Consider the following 7,983-nt stretch of genomic DNA (forward strand, 5'->3'; position numbering starts at 1 on the left):
ATGTTTGTGAAGCACAGATATATACTTTAATGATAACTCCTACATAGTTAAAAACACTGTAGCATTCATTGAAAAACTTGAATACTATACAGCAGGTAATAAGGCAACAGGCTGCACACTGAATGACAAAGAAAAACAAATATATATTAGGTTATAATACAAAAAAATAAAACTAGGTTTTAAAAATATAAAAAATAAAATATAAAAAAATATACTAGGTTATAACAGTATACTAGTCAGCTGACATTTCCCATGCACCATATGAGGCACTGAATTGGGGACATAAGGGTAAGAGGGAATACAATAATGTAGCTAAATGCCCAGTGTATGGAGAAGGAGACTGGATTATGTTTGTTTCTGAAGTCTGTTCGTTCCTTACCTGAGTCCCTGACTTTGCAGCCTAATGTTTTTTAACACTGTTCCTGTAAAATGCATGTCTACACATACACACTGCTGCAAAAAACAAAATGCTTCATATCAAACCATAGCAATAATTTGAAAAAATGGGAATATCTAACCATATAAAGAATTGAGATCTCTGATTGAAAAAATTTAGAACCAACTGACATAAACACTAAAAAAGCACTAAAAAATAGTCTTCTAGAATTTGTTCTAACTGAAAGACTTTAACATAAGAAATGTTCTTCAATGCATATATATATTTTTTTAAAGTTATTTGTGTAAACCAAGTAGTCACCTTCAAGTACAGTACCAACAACTACATTCAATTTGACTTGATTTCCTTTTAGAATTTTTGGCCCAGCTGCGTGTAGAAATTTCATCCCCTCCCTTTTGCTAGTGAGATTTTCTACAGTGAACAGTCAGGACGGGAAGTGAGACACAAATCATAGGTCCTGCACAATCTCCTCAAACACAATTTCCTCACTCCTGGGGTGCAATAGACATCAACATAAAGCACTTCCAAATACTTCACACATCAGGATCGTCTACTAAGTATGGTTGTAACACTAATAAAATAAAAACAAATACAGATGAACTGTATTGAAAGGTTTTATAATACTGTAATTTTAGAAGTACTTCCTTTTTTGATTCTTAAAAAGCCTTATTATACAGGGTTATTACCAATACCATATAGATATCACCAACTTCAAACATTTCCTTGTAAGTTTCTCTGTGCAACTGAGTACTCCTTACTGCTGATGATTAAAAATCAACAGCTAACATAATTTGTATGTTAATAAAGGCATATGTAAAGGAAGACTGAAAATAAGTTGTATCATTAAAACAGCCATTTTTTCAATTGTTAAATATTTCTAATAACATATCTTGTAACAGTGAATAGCTATTCTAACACTGGATGATCCAATTCACACCTACCAGACACTAAACTCTAAAATTATCACAGCTCATATTTTTCCAATTCTGTCTCTGGAATAATTTCTAGAGAGCATAAAGTTCTGATTTTGAAAACAATTTATTTCTTAGGTCTAGATATTCAGAATAGGAGTATAATTTCTCCTTCTAGTTACTAGCACTTATCCACTAATTTTACACGTATTGTATAATATTTATGAAGTTAATATTAAAATTAATTTAAAGAATGATTTTAACACTTTGTAATATAATACACACACAAAAAATACCACACATTTACCACTGAACACACAGAAAATTGCAATAGGAAACTGGCTCAAATCAATTCACACTGTTTTTTCATCTAGTATCCTTCAAAATACAGTTTATTTATATTATAGAGGAATATATACATGATTCAGGATTAAAGCAGCATTATAATTATCATCATACAAAAAACAACCTAACCTTTCTAACCTAAAGACATTACTACATATTACCTTGATTTGACAAGAAGAGACATATGAACATTATTGTCCATGGAGTCCCAAACATGTAATGAGCTTGCACTGGGGTACATGTAGTCTTATGTAGAACAGAGATCCGCAAATTGTTTTAGCGGTATAATATTGCTTCTCTGATCCTTCTCTGTATTTCTCTTAAATCCAAATGAAAACACTTTAAATGTAAAAAATAATTTTCAGTGGTATGCCTGTTTCTCTTTATTAAAAATATTTTTAAAAACATAAAAATCAGCTTTACAAGATAGCAAAAGCTTCAGGGAAATGTTTTTTTATTAGAATAACTTCATGTAAAACATTTAAGTAGTTGAGAGGAAAAGAAGAAAAAAAAAACTTGTATGTTTTGAACTTGTTTCTTGCATACAAGATAGTCAAAAGCACAAAAGATAACCAGAAGAAAACATTTTCCTTTTTTCCTCTCTGTTAAAATAATTGTTACAGCTAACACCTCAAGAATAATTAATTTTGTAATTCCATAACATGAATAAAATAACTACAACCTAAGCAACTAGCTGTTGTGACAGTGGATCAATTTTAACTCCTAATGCTAGGGTAAGAGAGGTATTAAAGTGAAATAAGTCAAGCTTCCCCCACGCGCACACTTAAATGTACTATAAATACAATCTAAAAAAAAAAAAAAAAAAAAAAAAGCCACCTTACATTTCTCCATTACATATATAAAATATAAAGAAATTTACAACTACATAAACTGTGATAATGTAACTAATTCAGGATTAACCATATATGGCTCAAAATAACCCACCTCATTATAAATCACAAATAGCCAGCATCTTAAGTTTCCCTCTGTAAATACGCCTATTTTTGATATCAAAAAAGTGTATGATTTCTGATTATAAAAAAAAAAAAAAAAGCCATAAAACAACTTGACAGGAACTAAATAACTGCAGTAGCTCATTTCCTGCTCATATCTCATTTTTCATTTAAGGAGATTGTATTTAAATATAAGTCAGAGAAGTTCACCACTGTTAGCTTAACAAACTCATTTTTGTTAAAACAAGAGTTGTTTTAAACAACAAAACGCTACAGCTAACATTGCTTCCTGATGGTGAAAACTAACCAAGAACTACAATTACTTCAGCACTGTCCTTTCTTTCCTGCAAAGCAGAATTACACCCGACCCCCATGCACACTACATGCCAAAAGAAAACAACAACTCAGCTACACACAGAAATAGGGACAGATTGAGACAACTAATGGCTCCCTCAGCAATTCACGAGGTTTAAAAATAAAAAGTTGCTTTATCTAAGCATAAACGGTTCGATTATTCTACATGTACATAGGCCTAAGGCCCTGTTGCAAACAGTGTCTAACAGGACCAAGCAGCACAAAGACAGGAATGGAAGATTAGTGGAGGGAGGGAGGCCGGGATTGGAGCTCAACAGGATCGTCAGGCTTTTTAAAATTCAAACTGCTCCCTGACCAATACAAATCATGGACATGCTACTGACTACTACACGGATTTACAGCATTAAAAACACGCCTTCTATGTGACAGCTATATTAACTTCACCCCTTTAAACATGTATCAGGGCACTCAGAGGCATAATGCAGTTTTAAAACTCTAAACACAATATCCCAGAAAGTTACTTTATTACATGAAATAACCAACCGTGATTATAATAGATCTGCCTGAACAACTCAAAAGCTTACTTAAAAAGACAAACTATGAAATGTTGATACTTGTTTGTCATTTATAAGTTTCCTTTCTGTATGAAAGATGAAACTTGGTATCTTAAGATTTCCCTCAATTACATAATTTCTGGATGAGTATTTTTATTAGTTCGTAGGGTGTTTTTAAACCTACCTCAATTTTTAATAACTCTCAACTCCAACATGCCGTAAGTCCAAGATTTACTTTACTGAAAAATTAGCTACCATTTATTTATAAAGACCTGACACTTAATCAACAGTCAATTACAAAACACATTTGACCTGTTAAAATGACACCTAATTACGTATTCAAACATCATGGACACAAACAGCCAATAACAACCTCAGGATCTCAAAGTGATATGGCCTGACAAGAAAGAATGACACTTCTTCAACGTTCCTCACTTTTCACTTAATTAAATTTGATTCTCAAGTACTTAGGGTAAGATCTCATCTTCATCTTGGCCCCTGAAATGCCATAAATGTACCACTTTACACACAATCCCTTTCCCATTTTCTGTTTGTTAGAAAAGAATATTTATTTTGATTTTAGTACATATGCTTGTCTATCTGTATTTCGTGGATCTGCAGGTGCCTGTGTCTTGTCAATCTCCCCACAAGGTCTAGTTTTACTCTATAAATATATGAAATGAAGTGATTAACACACTAACCAATCATTATCTTAGAGATCAAACATTTGCACATTATAAATCCATGTGCATTCAAACTTTTGAATGTTCAGAATTGAGTTTGTTAGAAGAGAATGGTGAAGATAGACATTTTTGTTTCTAGGTATTTACATTGTCTCTCTTGCCCCATTTCTCCACTTACTCCTTCCTCAGTTCAAAGGGCTGTCTGTGCTGGGACCTTACACCAGGGAACTTACTTGCCCTAGCTGTAAATATGGAACAGGATCGGTGCACGTTTGCGTGTAACTATTATTTCCTCCTCCTTCTCAGCTCCGGGTTGAGGCCTGTCACTGAGAAGCCGCTTCATCTTTCCAATCCCCGAGCGTCGGCAGGCAGGCCTGCGCTCTCTACCGGGCCTAGGCCTCCCGGCAGCCCGGGAAAAAACAATCTCCTCCGCTAAACCCGAGCGAGCAGAAAGGGGAGCTACAAAATAAACACCTCCGGTTGCCACTTATTCCCCTCTACCCCGGATAACAGCTAATCCCCTCTGCTACCTGCAGCGTTGGGCCGCCTGGGCTGTAAGGCCCGGCCCGTTGCTGGAGAGGGCAGGGAGAAGGGGAGACAAGGAGGGGGATTACCTGAGCAAATCGGCGTCTGAATCCAACGAGAATCCGAGAAAGGGAGAGAGAATTCCACCCCCCTCCCTCCTCAGAGGAGCTGTCGCTACTAGGCCGCCGCCGCGGAGCGGGAGGAGAGGAGATAATATAACAACAATAATCCGGGCCGGGAGGGGGGCTGGTTCCTCTTCCGTCTCCTCAGTGCAGCGAACATGTAGAGCTGGGGGGTGAGCGACCGAGACAAATCCCTTCCCCCAAATCTACTTCACAACATCAACGCGGGCTGGGCCGCGCTGGGCCGAACCTGTTCCGAGACACAGTCCGAGCCGCAAGGGAGCGAGGCGGGGGGGGGGGGAGGGGGGGGGGGGGGCAGGGCAGCGCTGCCAAGAGGCCGCCGCTTCCTCTGCGTGCGAGTGCAGGAAGACGGGGGAGGGGACAGCCTAGGCACGGTGAGTCGGTACCGAGCGAGAAGCGGGGGGGGATAGGGAGAAGAAGTGGGGGTGGAGAAGGAGGGAGAAGGAGAAGGAGAGGGAGAAGGAAGAGGGAAAAGGAAAAGATCGAATCCTGTGTGTATGTCTTTCTCGCTCCCTCTCAGAACAAAATGCCGACCGGAAGTGCAGTTGCAGGAATGACTCCCTCCACCGGCGCCAAACACTAACAGCCTCCCCCTTTCCTTTACCGCCTCCCTCTCGCTCGCTCAGCGAGCACCGCTTCCGCTGTCGCCACTGCGCTGCTCCACGTCGTTCCCCTCCCGGCTTTGCCGCAGCTGGAGAGACTCCCTCTGTCTCGCCGCGCTTGTCGGCGGCGGGCACAACTGAATTTCCGCTGCGCGGTTGTCTCTCCCTATCTCCACCTCTACAGCTGCTGCCTGAGTTTCTCTTTCTTTTATTTTCCTTTCTGGTGTGCGAAACGTGATCGGAGTTTACGCTCAGACCTGCGCTGAGACGAAGGCAGTCAGCGATTCGTGAAGAAGTGACCGTTGAAAAAACAAACAAACAAACAAACATGTTTTGAGTTTATTTTTGTCTTCCTTGAGGATGGTGGGAAGGAGGACCGCAAATGACTGCAAAAAGCCGCCTCGCAGGAGGCATACTTAAAAACGCGCCTTATAATAAAACCACAAAGGTGGCAGTCCCCCTCCGGCCCAGCGAGTGAGATGTGGCAGACCTGGGACACTGTTTACTGTCATTCTCTGTGGATTTTAAGAGGCTGTGTCGCAGGAACTGAAACACCCGATGCTGAAAGTGATGTCGGGGTGAGGAATTTCCAGGTGGACATATCGAACTGGAGTGACTTTTAAAAACAACTTTTTTGGACGAGCACGGGGAAAAATGCAGATCTTAAGGTGAAGGGTCCTATGCTGGAGGTTGATGCTCGCCACCACCACAAGATTTACTGGAAATATTTTAAATCTGGGTTGTGAAGGACTGTTTGGAGAAAGAGAATGTCCTAGTATGAAAGATTTTGTTTATCCTCTGTACAGGCAAAACTGAATAATCATACCACAGGATAATAGTGAAGAAGCATTTACATTTAATGATTTAACTGTCTTCTCATACTCGCTTCTGCTGTGAGTGTGTGCTCCTCAATACTTTGACAAAAATCCTTTGATGTTTAAAGGAAGCTTTGCTCGACTGTGGACTTCAGGATTCAGCCATGCAATTGGACACAACTAGCTGTAAATATCCTGTGACATAAACACATCCTTTAAGTTCTGGATGGATAAAGAGGTATCTTACACTAATGCACTTGAATTTTTCAGTCTTATAATTTTCTGTATAATGGTCTGTCTTTAAGGCAGATTTTAAATGCATCTCTCAAGCCTAACTATTAAATTTGTAATGTTGGATGAATCAAAGTTCAATTTATGAGTGTGTTTGAAAGTACAGAAATGAAAATGGCACTAGATAATATAGTAATTCAGTACTGGAAATACTTATATCTAATGTGTATATATGCTCATGTAAATTTAATGGAGATGGAGTAAACCAGGCTCTGAAAATATGTATTATATACCTTTGTTGCAACTTAATATAAAAGGTCCTAATCCTATATTTGTTTATACATTTAAAATTTCAAGTTATCCATTTGAAATAAAGGAGAATAATTGGTGAAGTAGATGAAGCATGTTCATAAAAATCTTTGTGCTTAATTTAATACAGTGCAACTCTGTAAATCAAGGTGTTTTGTTTTTTTTTTTTTTTCATAATAAACTAAAGTTTAATAAACTATCTCTTTAGAGTCCACACACATGTATGGACATACAGGACTTACGCACCTATGAATTCAAAGGAAAATGTTATTCTAACATGACAAAGTTGGCCCAGGAATACTATTTCAATCTACTTCTAACTTATTGTTACCGATTCATGTTGTTGGAATCTTTATGTGATTTCATTAATTTATATAAAGATTTTTTTTTTCTTAATTGGTGATTTAGATACTGCAATTTTGTTTTTCAAATGCCAGGTGTTTTCCATATCAAATATGGTTTAGCCAGTGCAATCATCGTTGTAAGACACACCTACTTGGCTATTCTGTTTTAGTCAGAATTTTCCAGTGAGAATGTCACTGGCCCATTTTATGCTTTTAAAATCTTGTTTAACTGAAGGAATTTGTAGAAATGGCTATTTTGTTTGAATACTATGATGTTACTACCTGCATGAGAAAGCAACTAATTTATTAGTTGATTTAGAAGATGTTATTGTAACATATATGAGCAAATGAGGATTTTTTTTTTACTTAAGGGAAATTAAATTATTGTGGTTTTTTTTAATTATTATTATTCCTTTAGATATTACTTTAATCCATTTTTTAAAATGAAAGTTCAAATTCTTCAATTGTGTTTATACAAGTGGTTCCCTGTATTCCTTTTGTCTTCAAAGGTCTACTCACAAAAAATGATTGCAGAATGAAAGCTCACGTTAGTAAAAATATTTTAGTATGCATGTGGTGTATCTCATTATATGTGAAATAGCCAAAAAAAATGGATAAAAATGAGTATTTCGGAATATTATCAGAAAACATATCAAAAGAGACTTTAAACCTTTTTTCTGTTCCAGGCCTTAGTCATGGGGCGGAGGTAGTTCTAATCTGTATGGGAGGAGGTATGCAGTCAACCGTGACTGTGGCACACTAAGGAGTGTACACTGAACTAAACAAAGCTGCTGGCAGTACAGAGGAGGGCAAAGCTATCTAAAATCCCCAGATAAATCCACACCTGGTTGTGAAA

At 37.6% G+C, this 7,983-nt stretch overlaps 1 protein-coding gene across 1 annotated transcript in view; it reads right to left on the reverse strand.

Moving 5' to 3' along the window:
- The window catches only part of LOC309889409 (nipped-B-like protein), a 192,859-nt gene extending 187,864 nt beyond the window's left edge, over positions 1-4,995 (reverse strand). Inside the window, exon 1 of the mRNA XM_082782223.1 lies at positions 4,773-4,995. The gene's annotated coding sequence lies outside the window, so the exon portion shown is untranslated. The remainder of the gene's footprint in view (positions 1-4,772) is intronic.
- Positions 4,996-7,983: the final 2,988 nt, after the last annotated feature.

The sequence above is a fragment of the Aythya marila genome (genome assembly GCF_965140915.1).
Source record: "Aythya marila genome assembly, chromosome: W".
In the NCBI taxonomy this organism is placed as follows: domain Eukaryota; kingdom Metazoa; phylum Chordata; class Aves; order Anseriformes; family Anatidae; genus Aythya; species Aythya marila.